Consider the following 14,354-nt stretch of genomic DNA (forward strand, 5'->3'; position numbering starts at 1 on the left):
ATAAGATAGTAAGTTTTTTAGGGAAAACAAAAAAAAGAAAGTCTTTTTGAATAAGAGAATTTCGTCTCCTAAAATTCTCTTGTTCAAATAATCTTGAATCAGAAACTTGAAACATTGAAAATGTTTTAAGAAATTTATAGGAATTCGAGATGAGAGTTTTAAAAGACATTGGCTTTGCAAATTTTTAAGGTTTTAATAAAATAATTATGAATTTAAATAAATGAAAAATGTAGTGACATCCATAAGATATTTTTTTAAAATGGAAATTAAAGAAACAGAAATGAAGATTAAAGATCCAATAAAAGGTTTCAATATTCGCTTTTATGCGTGGTTATCAAAAACTTGCTCTTTATAAGACTAATTTTAATATGGCTGTTTCTTCTTGGGATCTCAGTATTGATAGCTACTGTCTTTTGAATTGCAAAGACTCCAATTGTCACATGCTTGGCTCTGACGTATACTTCAGCATCAGTTCATCTATTTGTTGAGAAATCAGGTTTTAATCTTTTGACCATTTTTTTATGTGCTTCCTTTTAGCACATCTTTGTTCAATCACCATTTTCTCTGTTCTTTATTATACTCCTTTTCAAGACTGCACTCTTTTCAATCTTTTTTTAAATTGGCCAAGTCCTTTCACTTTATCCCTCTGATGATATTGTTGTTATTGGTCACTTCAATCCTCATCACACTGAATATACTACTGACTCTAAAGCTCAAATTCTGTATTTCTCAATCTGTATTTCTCACTCCTTAATTTGTGTCTTGTCTCTGACCATAGTTTGTGTTCAGTTTCTCTTTGTTCTCCTTTAGGTGGTTTATAAATTATTTTGTAATTCTTCTTTGGATTCACCTTATCATAACACTACTTACTACTACCCTAAAGCTGACGGGAATTTTTATTTTTATTTTCTTCGTGACAGACTTAGGGCTGATGTCTTTTCTCTTTCCTAATAAATATGCCACTAATGTAACCCCCTGGATCCAACCTGGTTTGGAAGCTTTTTTCCTTTCAGTTTCAAGCTCAATTCCTTTCAGTTTCAAGTCAAGCTCATTGTACGCCAAGATTTTCACCTTTTTGTGAAGCTGCTTTATCTAATGGTAATTATTTTTTTCTTCTTTTTTCCAAAAACAACTTTCTTGGAAACAAATGCCTTTTATTATTGCTAGAAATCAATGCCTCTTCTGCCTGTTACTTCTTTTAAACAGTGGAATAACATATTTAATCACTTTTAAACAGTGGATTAACGTAAGCATTTTTTTAATCGCCAAAAACATCTTCAAAGTAATTTTTTTTTAGAACAAAAAATGTCATTCAAATATAAAACTAAGTTTTAAGATTATTAGTTAATATTTGGTGCTAATTAATTCCCAATGAATTGTATTTAGTAAAATAAAAGGTATATTTGAAAGTCTTAATTATTTTCATCCAAGGAGTGCAGTTTTGGAATAAAAAATGTCATTCAAATATAAAACTAAGTTTCAAGTTCTTTTTATGACTGGGAATTTTATGACCTGAAAATTATTCCTGAAATTGGCTGTGAGGTTTAATGGCCAATGATTTTTGGTTATTTTCATCAATGGAGTGCAATTTTAGAATAAAAAATCTCATTCAAATATAAACTAAGTTTCAAGATTAGTGGTTAATATTTGGTGCTAAAATATCCTGATGTATTTGGTAAAATAAAAGTTATATTTGAAAGTCTGTTTTAGGGCTATGGAAAAACATGGTATGGAAAATAAAAGTTGTATTTGAAAGTCTGTTTTAGGGCTATGGAAAAACATGGTATGGAAAATAAAAGTTATATTTGAAAGTCTGTTTTAGGGCTATGGAAAAACATGGTATGGAAAATAAAAGTTATATTTGAAAGTCTGTTTTAGGGCTATGGAAAAACATGGTATGGAAAATAAAAGTTATATTTGAAAGTCTGTTTTAGGGCTATGGAAAAACATGGTATGGAAAATAAAAGTTATATTTGAAAGTCTGTTTTAGGGCTATGGAAAAACATGGTTGCATACATAAACAGCATGTCTGTCTGTAATAATCAGGCAGATAAATACTTGTGGGAAAACAAAGTGCAATTATCTTGTGTGTTTTGGAGTTGCATCATATTTTAAGAAAATTTTGTTTAAAACATGATCAAATCTTAAACAGTTTGTTTGGCAAAAGGATAAATCTTACAATCAAGTTGTCAAGAAAAAATAAATGATTTGCATGTTAGATTTTGAAACTCCTTATCAAAGATGGTAAAAATACAATATTACAACTGAGTCTTGGAAAAAAGCATCTGTCATTAATATGATAAATGTCCAGATTTCTATTGATGGCCCAATTTTAATACATCTTTTTTCTCTAATTTTAATGCTAGTAGAAGTGAATGTGAATGTCAATCAGTTAATATTAGTTGAATTATTACACAATGCACTGTTTATTGTGTTAATTCTGAATGAAAAATAGGACTTACTGGAGAATAGTACTTATTGACAGATTAGCTGATATTTAGATTTGAATATTTTAATATTTTGGTCTTTTTTTCTAAATTTATTTTTATGACTAACTAATATAAATTATTCCTGAAATTGGCTTTTTAATTATTTTCATCCATGTATGGCAGTTTTAAATTCAATACATTTTTAATACAATTATCAAATGGATGTCTCAAGTTAATTTTTTATGTGTGTAAGAATGTCAGTTTCTTTTAAATAATGCATATTGGTTTAGCTTAAAGGGATCCTCAAATGCCGAATTAAGTTGTGTTTACATTAAAGAAAATGTTTCTAAAAAACATTTGGGCTAAATTTTTTTGAATAAAATTGAACTATAAATGTATATCAATAAAACTAAAATTGTCACAAAGCTTGTCTTCTCCATCTTACTTTAGTTCTCAGAGTCTTTACAATATATGCTGCAATATGCAAACTTGTTAATTTATTTCATGCGTGTTTAATTCATAGGAACTTCAGTACATGGCATATCAAAGTATTTTTTCTCCAGTAATCAGCTAATCATTTTTATTTGTATAATTTTTCACTAAATCTGAAAAAAATGTTTGTAATAAAATTAAAAATAAAAAGATATATTTGGTTTTTAGATTTTAGTAGTGCAACAATTGTCAGGATAATTTTTAAATTAATGTTTATTTTATATCTTTACATTTTAAATTAATGTATATATTATATCTTTACCTCTATAAATCTCTTATTTGTCCCTGTATGGAATACTGTTGTCAAATTCGGGTTAGTTCTTCTAATGATGCTCTTTCTTCTTCTAGACAAGGTCCAAAAATACATTGTAAACGTAGTTGGACCCTGTCAATCTGCCATGCTTTAGCCTCTTTCCCATCCTCATAAAGTTGTATCTCTTTCTCTTTTCTACAAAAGCTATCATGGTCGCATCTCAAGGAAGCTTTCATCTCTAGTTCTGTTAACTAAAACGCAATCTCCCTTGACTAGTTAAATCTTGACTTTTTAAATCTTCTGTCAACTGTTTCCTTGCTTTATAACTCTATTATTTTTTTTAGTAACTCCCAACTTAATAGTGGTTGCTTGCAGCCTTGTGGGAATGAATAAGAATAAAATTAAAATATATATATATATTTTTAAATAAACCTTGTTTGAAAATATTGATAATTATGTTAATTTAGTTCAAATTGCAAAATTTTGTTAATTTGAATATGGATAAAAGGGTAAAAAGGTAATCATGTTGTATTTTCCATTTAAATTTTGATAACTAAAAATGTTGGTAAATCCATACTGATTGAAACCTCTTGAAAAAAAGACAAAGAAAACCAATAATTGATGAAAGGATATGTGAGAACCCGATGTGTTTGCATTTCTCCAGCAATCAATAGCAGAGCAAACTATCATCCTAAAGCTTGATTAAAACTTTACAGTTCAATAAAAATGTGAAGTATATTTTTTGTGCCTTTTTTATATAATTTATCTTTTATGTAAAATGCAGACTGCTTTTTGGTTATTAATGCATATTATAGCAATAATTTAGGACAGGTGGTGATTTTAATTAACAAAGCATTGTAGCACTTTTAAAAAAAGTATTTACTGTATCCCAATATATGTTGTATTTGGAAAGCGTTTCATATTAAAACCTCTTAAAATTCAAAGCTCAACAAATTGACAGAATAAAAATTTTGCAATAAGAGTTTCAACTTTAAAACTCAGTTTTAGAAAATAAAAAATTTTATAATACTACACAAATTTTACCCATAATCATTGCAATTTTGTCACTGAAAACTTCAAGTAAATAATAAGTGATACAATATTTACAAAATATATTAGATATAAATATATTCTTATATGGACAAATAGTATATATTTTTTTAAGATGCAAAAATGCACATTTTTTTAAACAATTATAACTAAGGATGGCTCTTTCACTTTTTTTTTACTTACACAAGTAAGTTAATTTTTATCAAACAGTAAATTACATAAGTAATTTTAAACATTTTATGTAAATTTATATTTCCCTATAAGTAATTAATTTTTTTGAAACGACTTTTACTTTATAATGTATGTTTTTTTACCTTCAAAAGTAAGTTATGTAAAAGAAGATTACATCCAAAAGGAATTTACTTTTACATGTAAAAGTAAGTCACATCAAAAAGCTGTTTACTTTTACATTTAAAAGTTAATTACTTTTGAAAATAACATTAGATAATATAAAAGTTCCTTAAATTGTAATTTACATTTACCTATAAAAGTATCTAATTAAAAAAAAAATTATGTTAAAAAATAACTTGCATATAAAAGTAAATTACAAATAAGTAATACGCTACCAAATGTAAATTAAATTTACAAATAAAATAGTATTTTTTAAGTAGAAATTTTTTATTTTAAAAGTAATAAATCTTTATTAAAAATAAATTATATAAAATAAAATTTGAATTACATAAGCTTACATTTTATATAATTTGTAAAACAAATTAAAAGTAATTTATATAAAGTAAATTTACTTATATTTTACAAAACTTTGACAGGATCTTATGCAAAAGTAATACAAAAAAGTAAAACTTAAAGTCACTAACATTTAGTTTGTTGCAACATTTGATTTGTGTTTTAGGTATTTCTTCCCTGTAAAGTTTGAAAATAACAATAATAGTTTTTTGCCCATGATTAAATCCCTCTCTAGTTCCGGTCCATGATAGTTTGAGCTATAATAACCATTCTCTGAATCAAACCGGCTCAAAAATATTCTCTATATCTCTGGCCAACCATTCGAAAGGTCTGAAATTATAAAAAAATTCAAAATCATTTAAATTTAAAACTGTTATTATTACTATAAATAGTAAAATTCATACTTTGCTCTGTTCTAAATTGTCTAAAGTAAAATCAAATTAACAAACATTAACACTGCTTGACACTGAATTCTGGCAAGTAAGTTTTCTGCTTGCTGAGCAGCATTTTTTAGATTTCAACAACTATTAATTTATCTTGCCTAGATCTATCTCTTTCACTTGACAACAACTATTTTCAAGTTGCCTATTAGCATTTGTATTAATAACTTCTTTGAGCCTAATATTATCATTTCAATTTCACTATTATCATTAAACATATTACCAATAATATTACTATTGTTACAACTGAATAATAAAATAATGTAAAAGAATCTTACAAATTGTGATCTTTTCTAATCAAAGACTATATTTAAACTAAAGATTTATTGAAATACATACCTTTTTATTTTTATATACATATGTCGTTTATCAAAATTATTAAACAATATTTATTTACATCAATTATTTTTAATTTAACAAAAAATCTAGATTACAATGCACAAAATTATGTAAGTAAGTGATCAACAAATTACTGACTTTAATTTGTTGATAACTTTCGTGTCTACAAATTATAGTCAGTTTTTTATATTAGATATATATTTTATGTTAAATACATAAAATATATATCTAATATAAAATGAATCCAATATAAAATTAAAAAAAATTAGTAAATTTACTCAAATCAGTACCAGTTATACTGCGTGAAGTGACTAAAAAACACTTCTGTTCTTTCCAATTGCACTAAAAAATAGCTTTCAGCTCTTTCCAATTGCACTAAAAAATAAAACAAAACTTGCTTAGCTTACTTGCTTAGTTCTTAAGAATCTGAAAACAATTAAGTAAAAAACCAAGAACAAACAAACATTTATTTATTAAAACTACTATATTTAAACAAATTAAAATAAACAAAGAACAACATCAATTCTCCTTAGGGGCTAAGAAAAAATTTTCAGCTCAAATTTGCTTGCTAATTTGTAAAACCATGTGAATAAGTAACACATTTAGAAAAGTCTAGAAACTACTTAAAAATGACATATGCTACATTAAAGTTTAGATGTTGACTGGACTAATTATTAGTAGATGTTTTTAAAAAAATCATACAAATCTATGATACTTTGTTCTTTTATATCGCATAAATCCATCATATGATAAATCTGAAATGAAAAAATGTAACGAATAAGTAAATGCAAAGAAAAACATCATATATGAATCGAAAATCGATAGATTATTGTCAATAACAATAAGGGCATATAAGTAGTCGTTTAGGAAAGTGCTAAAGATAATACCATATAAGCTATATCTACATTAAAAGATTCTGTCACTTTCGAACACAAAATGCATACGTTTAAATTGTTATATTTATGTATAAAATAAGAATATAATAACTTTTATGTATGCATGTTTTATATATATATATATATATATATATATATATATATATATATATATATATATATATATATATATATATATATATATATATGTATATAAATATATATATGTATATATATGTTATAATATAACAATTTAAACGTATGCATTTTATATATATATACATATACATATATATATATATATATATATATATATATATATATATATATATATATATATATATATATATATATATATATATGTATATATATATATATATATATATATATATATATATATATATATATACATATATATATATATATAGGCATTGGCAGGAGTAAATGAGCACGAGAGTGGAGAAATGCTCTCCTAAAACAAACATGGCGAGTTATGCGAGCTGCTCCTCTAAACTGCTTTTTACAAGAGCTGTTTATTTATATAAAAATTGCTTATTAAATACAACATTTGGTTTTATACTTAATACAAGCATATGTTTGCAACATTAATGTTACAATAATATACGCATAACAAGCGTCATTTATTGCAACTTGGAAAATCCTTTAAACATGAAATTTTTTTATACAAAAACCGTGCCTGTTTATTATCCAGTTAATTAAATTTTTTTGACTTTGCGTTTTTCATATTAGTTACAATGATAGTTATACTTTTGAGAGAAAAAAAAATCTTTTGCGAGAGCTGTAAATTGCTCCCGTTAAACTTTTTAGGGAAGTGTGGGCGAGACCGAGAGCTAAAGCTCTCGCTACCCGCCAAGGCACATATATATATACATATATATATATATATATATATATATATATACAACCCTCGAAATTAGGGTCGGCATTCGGCAATGCCGACTTAACTGCCGACCTTTTGTGTTTGAGGTCGGCAAAAAATTGCCGACCTTGTTTATATGTTTTATGGTAACCTCTTTGTGTCAAATTTTTTTTGCCGACCTAAAGCCGACCTCTAACAGTTTGAGGTTGGCAATTTATTGCCGACCTCATTTTTCCTAATTCCAAGGGTTGTATTTACATATATATATACACACATATATATATATACATATAAATATATATATATATATATATATATATATATACACATATATATATATACACACATATATATATATATGTGTGTGTATATATATATATATATACACATATATATAGACATATATATACATATATATATACATATATATATATATATATATATATATATATATATATATATATATATATATACACATATATATATTTATATGTGTGCATATATATATATATATAGACATATATATAGACATATATATATATATATATATATATATATATATATATATATATATATATATATATATATATATATATATATATATATATATATATATATATATATGCACACAAATACATACAGAAATACACACGGAAACAAACTACTATATACGCACATATATTTTTTAGATGTATTTTATCTCTTATTAACAGATAAAATAGAGCTAAAATGTCTAATACAAATTCAACAATGGTGTCATCATAAAATTAAACTAAAAATTCTAACAAATGTCAAAATTTATATCTGAATGTGTAACTAATCGATAAAAGTAAAATATTTGTACTTTCCAGCGTAACGTAACAGTTATTTTAAAAGGTGAAGGAGAGTTTGAGTTTAAAAGTTTAATTAAAAGGTAAAAAAGTGTTTGAAAGAAAAAATAGATGAATTGCTTCAAATTAAACTCTTTTCACTTAGACCACGCGACTAAACATTTAGATAAAATATAATTATAAATACATTTATAAAACTAACGGCAAACTTTTATGATTCAAAAACACGCAATACACAGTCGGTTACTGGTTGGCATGGAATGCTAACAGTTAGCCAACTATAGCCAATACTAGTCCATCAGTTGGACCAACTAAAGTGTGTTAACAAGGGTATACCCATGGTAGTTTATTTGAAAGGAAAATAATAGGCATAGTTGTTAGTTTTTTTTTATGAGTTTTTTGCGCAAATGGATTAATTATTTAAAAACTAAGGAGAAAAAAAGTTTAAACCAGTCCTGCAGTTTTTTTTGTAAATATTTTTTGCCACTTTGATACAAAAAAGTTCACTTTCTCAAGAATACCCTTTGACTCTAAAAGTCTTGGTTTAAACAACTATGGTACTTTTATATGGGCATGAAAAATTTAGAACTTTTCATGTAACTCTATTTATCTGTGTGTAGTTTCAGTAATATAATAAGCAAAACATACGGTCCCACAAGCAACTGAACCTAGAGCCGCAAGGTTTAGAATCCCTAAGATATATTTAAAGAGTTTTTTTTTTTTTTTTTTTTGAAAAGTTGTGGCTCCAGAGAAACAGAAATTGGGTACCTTGTCCATGTATGTCTACTGACCAAAAATATTTTGCTATCCCACTGTGCAATATATGTATAACCCGAGCTGTAGCTAAGCATTTATATGTAGATTAGGAAATAAAACTTGTGGTGAATGGAGCCTGGAACAAAAAATACTTTAAAACATTCACCATCCCTACCCTAAATGTGAGGGCAACAAATTAGTAACTTTTATTTTTTATTTTCTTACACTAAATTGACAGTTTTAAAGTTCAAAATTCAAAGGTTATTATTATATAAAGTTTACACCCAAACTGAATAAGGTGATTGTTTCAACATTTTCCTAAATATTCTAATGTGATATAACTAAGAACATACCTAAGTTTGGCACTTAAGTATGTTTTGTTTACCAAAATTATATTTATTAACCAAAATTATTGGTTTTTAATAGTTGTGTTAATAATAGGCCAGGTGAATAAAAAAAAACAATTGCTTTTACTCATTAATTGGTCAGTTTTACATGAATAAAAAACTTCAGCAGTTTTGCGCAAATTTTTATTCACGTAAAATTAAGCAATTTCCTCAGTTTTTGCTCAGCTTTACGTGAATAAAAACTTAAGAAAAATTGCTGAAATTTTTATTCACGTAAAGCAGACCAAATACTGAGTAAAAGCAATTGTTTTTTTTATTCACTCGGCCTATTATTAATATAACATCTCAAAATTTATTTTATAATTAATATAATATCTTTAATAAAATTTATTTATTATTAATATTACATCTCAAAATTTACGCAAGTAGATATCATTATATTATTGGTTACCATAAAATCTTTAAATGAGTTTAATATGGTTTTTTACAGTACATTAAAATATCCCATTTGTACGTAACTATTAATAAAGCTGTTAGTTAAAGATGCTGTTGATTAAGTATTTCTAATCGGATTGGTGATAAAAAAAAATCACCATATTTTCAAAATATGAAACCTTTTTACATTGCTTTTGATGTGGTATAATACCACGCAATACTTGTATTTAAATCAATTTAAAATTAAATCTTGTACTTTGTTTAATCTGTATTTTCAATGGATAATATTTTTTTAAACCATTTTATTTATATGTTAAAAAAATTAAATATTCAAAATTTCTGTTATTTATGCAATATTTCTTCTGTTTTTAGTTTTTTTCACAATCGATCATATAATTTTAAATTTAAAAGTGTTTTTTTTTTGAACTACCCTACTAAATTCGCTATATTAAATAAATTAAAATAAGAGGCTGTTGTGGTTATGAAAAGTTAAACTTTTTTTCAGTCAATTACTTTTACTTTTAGATTTTTAACTTTAATTTTTTTTTTTAATTAATCTTGATATTATTTACATCAGTTTTTTAAAAGTTTTTTTAAAAAGACTGTCTGGTTTATTGTAATTATCTCTGTATTTTGCAATTTTATTCTAAGTTTTGTATTTTGGCTACTTTTATTCAGCATGGTTGTTGTTAAAAACCAATCTAACCAAAATAAAAGTTATTTCCGTAAATGATTAACTAGAATAATTGCTAGATAATAGAACAATAAAGGAATAATTGTTGTCTGGAATAGACTAATTGAAATTAGTTCCTTCCAGACAACAGTTTTATGAACAGCTATTAGTAAATAAACAAAAAAAAAATTAATTCTTATTTCTGTTAGAGTGGTTGTTATGACCAGGGCTGACCTGGCTGTCTTGAACAGGGATGGGGTGGGTTGTGTAAACTCCTTCCCCACTCCCCCAGCTGTTATGTATGCATTTGAGTTAACACATTTGTACATTTAGCATTTCAGTATAGTTGGCAATGTCAAATATTGAGTACCTTTTTTAATTTTTTTCATGTCTCTAGTTGGCAAAAAACACATTTGACCCCTCCCCCACCAATGAGAGACTTCTTTGGGACCGCCCTAACAACCACGCTTAATAAGAGCAGCGAAAAGCAGCAGCATAGCTACAAATATGCCTGGCTCTTTTATGGTAAATTTTTATCAGGGTCACTAACATATTTCCACCCAACAAAAAAATTAATACTTAAACAAATAAATCAAAAAAATGCCTTTTCAAAGATTTTTTGCAAAACATCTTTCTCTCTAAAAAGTTATAAACCCCAACTTTAAAGGAAAACTAAATATTAGGGGAAAAAAAGGGTACGGCTCCCCTTGCCCAGGAAACAAATTTAACATACATGTTCATCGGGGCTACACAAATGCTGTCAAGATAAAGTAAAATTAAAGTAAAGTCTGAAAAATAAAGTAAAACCAAAAAAAAAAGAGATTAAAAAAAGTGTAATTCTTCAGTTGACTTCAGTTGAAAACAATTTTAAGATGTACTTTTAATAAATTTACACAAATGATGGAAGTTTCAGAGCTCTAGCTAGTCTGGAAGGTAGTGAAAAATCAATTGCAAGATTCCGGGACAACTGATAGCCAACAAACATCTTGTGAAGTCAAACTATTGTTTAAAAAAAAAACTAAAAGTTTATTCACACGCACTATTTTAATTGAATAAGAATTTATTTTTCTAATCAACGTTGTGTGGGTTGGACACCAATGCAACAAAAAAGAGGTTATTAGGGTGCCCATAACTTATAGTAGAAGATTGAGCAGCTTTCCTTACCATCTTTTTTTGAATATATTATATATTATAAAATGCAACAAAAGATTATATCTGATAAACACTCCTTTGATCATATAAATTATATCAGATAGTTTAAATGGCTCTTTAATTAAAACTTTTTGAAAACTGTTTTAGCAATCAATGACCTTGCGGATACCAAAAATGTTATATTGCGTCATATTACCATAACAAAATACCTTATTAAAAAGGTAAATACAAAGAAAAAAAACTGGAAGAAAAAGCGCTCTAATGAACAGTGACTTACACATGCATGAATTACCCATAGCTTAGAAATTATGCTATGGGTAATTCATGCATGAATTAACCATAGCACACTATTAAAATATTAGGTTTTACTTGTTATATAATTTATGTAAAAAAAAAAACAACAAGTTACTTTTAAATGTAAGTAAATTATATATTTTTATATGAGTTATGTAAAGTAATTTACGCTTAAATGTAATTTATGTTTTTACATCAAAATAAATCCCTAGTCACAACAATCTTTTAAAGTCTTTTCTAAAGTTTAAAAACCAAAAATTATTTTACATTTTTTTCAAACAAAAAAGTTTATAATATTTATATTTTAAACTTTATAATAGAAAAAATACGAGTTCCTTATAATATTGTGGTTGAGCTCGTTACTGTATTGATTTTAATACTATTGTTAATCAACAATATTACAACTTAAACTGTCAACTTCATTTTGCTTATAGTAAGAAAATGATTTAGAATATTTTTTTATATTTAGGCAGAACTTATACTCAAATTATTTTGATTCCTAATCAATTTTTTGCATGTTTTGTTACTAAATACTGCATTTGTTTTCATGTTGTAAAAAGAAAGTTCTTTTTTTTTTTAATTGCATTGTTTTACAAATTGTCCACACAGGTTTTTTATAATTAGAATTGGTAATGATCAAGCACTAAGAATATCTCAAACCCAAGTCAAGCTTAAAATATTGACTGAAAATCTAGGGCAACGATGGTGAAAGTTTGGCCTAATCTATGAAAACTTTCCAACTGATCTAGGGTTTTACCTTGAATCACAAGTGCACTCAATGTTGCTTTTATTATAATTAAACAGGGTTTTGAAATCTCTTTTTTGTTATTTATTGAGTTTGGATCGTAAATGCATTCACAGAATAACTGAGTTACTTGTGAAGCGCTTGTTATAGCCGGACTAGCGCAAAACTTAGAAAATATTGCTATAATCACTCATCAACAAAAAGCTATTAATTTTGCTATAATTTTCGAGTCTTCGAAAGATGAACATAAAATTTTAATTGGTTTACTTGCTTAACTTTACCTGGCTTTATTAGGACTATTAATTAGTTTACTTGCTTAACTTTACCTGACTTTATGAGACTATTAATTGGTTTACTTGCTTAACTTTACCTGGCTTAACTTGCTTAACTTTACCTGACTTAATAAGATTAAAATGATTTTTAACATTTTATTGATTAATACAAAAATAGTGTTTTAGGCATCAGATGCTTTGCATCAGGGATCAACTTTACCAAATTTTTCTGTCTCTGATGACTTTTAACTTTTGAATGAAAATTTTTAATCAACTAAATTTTGCTAGAATGTTTATTCACTTTGTGTAAATTTACATTCAATTACATTTAAAGCAATTTTAATTTTGATTGAAAAATTAAGTTCTTTAAAATTACAAAAACATTTAATTTGGTAACAAAAATATAAACTCTAAAATATATTGAATCAACTTGTTGGAAAGTTTTCAGCTGTCAAAAACCATAAAAAAATGAATTTTTTGAAATTTTATGCTAAATGACCTATTTAAATAGTGTTTTCTACTGATTAGATATTGATCTGTTTTTTTTAAACATTTTACCACGTTTTTCTTAACCTGCTTTCTTGTCAGTTTTTCCGGACACAAAATTCTAAAAGTAAATAAATAAAAAAAATAATTACATAAAAAAAAAATCATTGGAGTTTATTTTAATAATTATTAATCGAATAATTGAAAAAAAAAAAAGAAAAGTAGTTTAGTTCGCGGATTTTGTGGATAAATAACTATGTGATTAGAATAAGGAAAATTATTGAATATAGTGTGAGAAGGAAATTAAAAGAAAGAAATTAAAAAAAAAATTAGAAGAAGAAATTGTAAAGAAAAATAGTGAAGTTAGTAAATTTGATAATGGAATATTATTTAACAAGTGTTAATTTTTAATCAATTAAAACGTTTTCTTTATGTTTTCAGGGTAAGTTTATATACAATTTAAATATAATGCTTTGAAAATTCTATTTTGTCTTCAATGTTGTACAAAAGAGATTTGAGATTTACCTTTTCAAATGAAATTTACCTTTTCAAATAATAAATGTTTAATCCTTTTGAAAAACAGTAAAAACTAAGCCATTTAAGTGCACTATTTGTTGTTTGTAAGATAAGTGGAAAATTTAAAACTAAAAAGAAGAAAATAATTTTCTTCTATGTTACACCTGAACTGATTTGTTTCCATGTATGTAAATTTTTAATTCATATTACTTTGAACAATTTATAAAATTTTAGAAGTGAAAACGTGAGACCTGACTAGTTGATAGACGGATCGGAACACAAAATTACAATTAGTTGTGAATGTAGTATTTTCATAGCATTTTACTATTGAATTGTTAACAGTTATGTCTCACGTTTTCACTTCTAAAATTTTATAAATTGTTCAAAGTAATATGAATTAAAAATT

General features: G+C 25.6%; 1 protein-coding gene across 1 annotated transcript in view; it reads left to right on the forward strand.

Annotated features, from left to right (window-relative positions):
- The window catches only part of LOC136083859 (uncharacterized), a 78,920-nt gene that overhangs the window by 31,114 nt on the left and 33,452 nt on the right, over nucleotides 1–14,354 (forward strand). The gene's annotated exons all lie outside the window — the stretch shown is intronic.

The sequence above is a fragment of the Hydra vulgaris genome, chromosome 08 (genome assembly GCF_038396675.1).
Source record: "Hydra vulgaris chromosome 08, alternate assembly HydraT2T_AEP".
NCBI lineage: Eukaryota > Metazoa > Cnidaria > Hydrozoa > Anthoathecata > Hydridae > Hydra > Hydra vulgaris.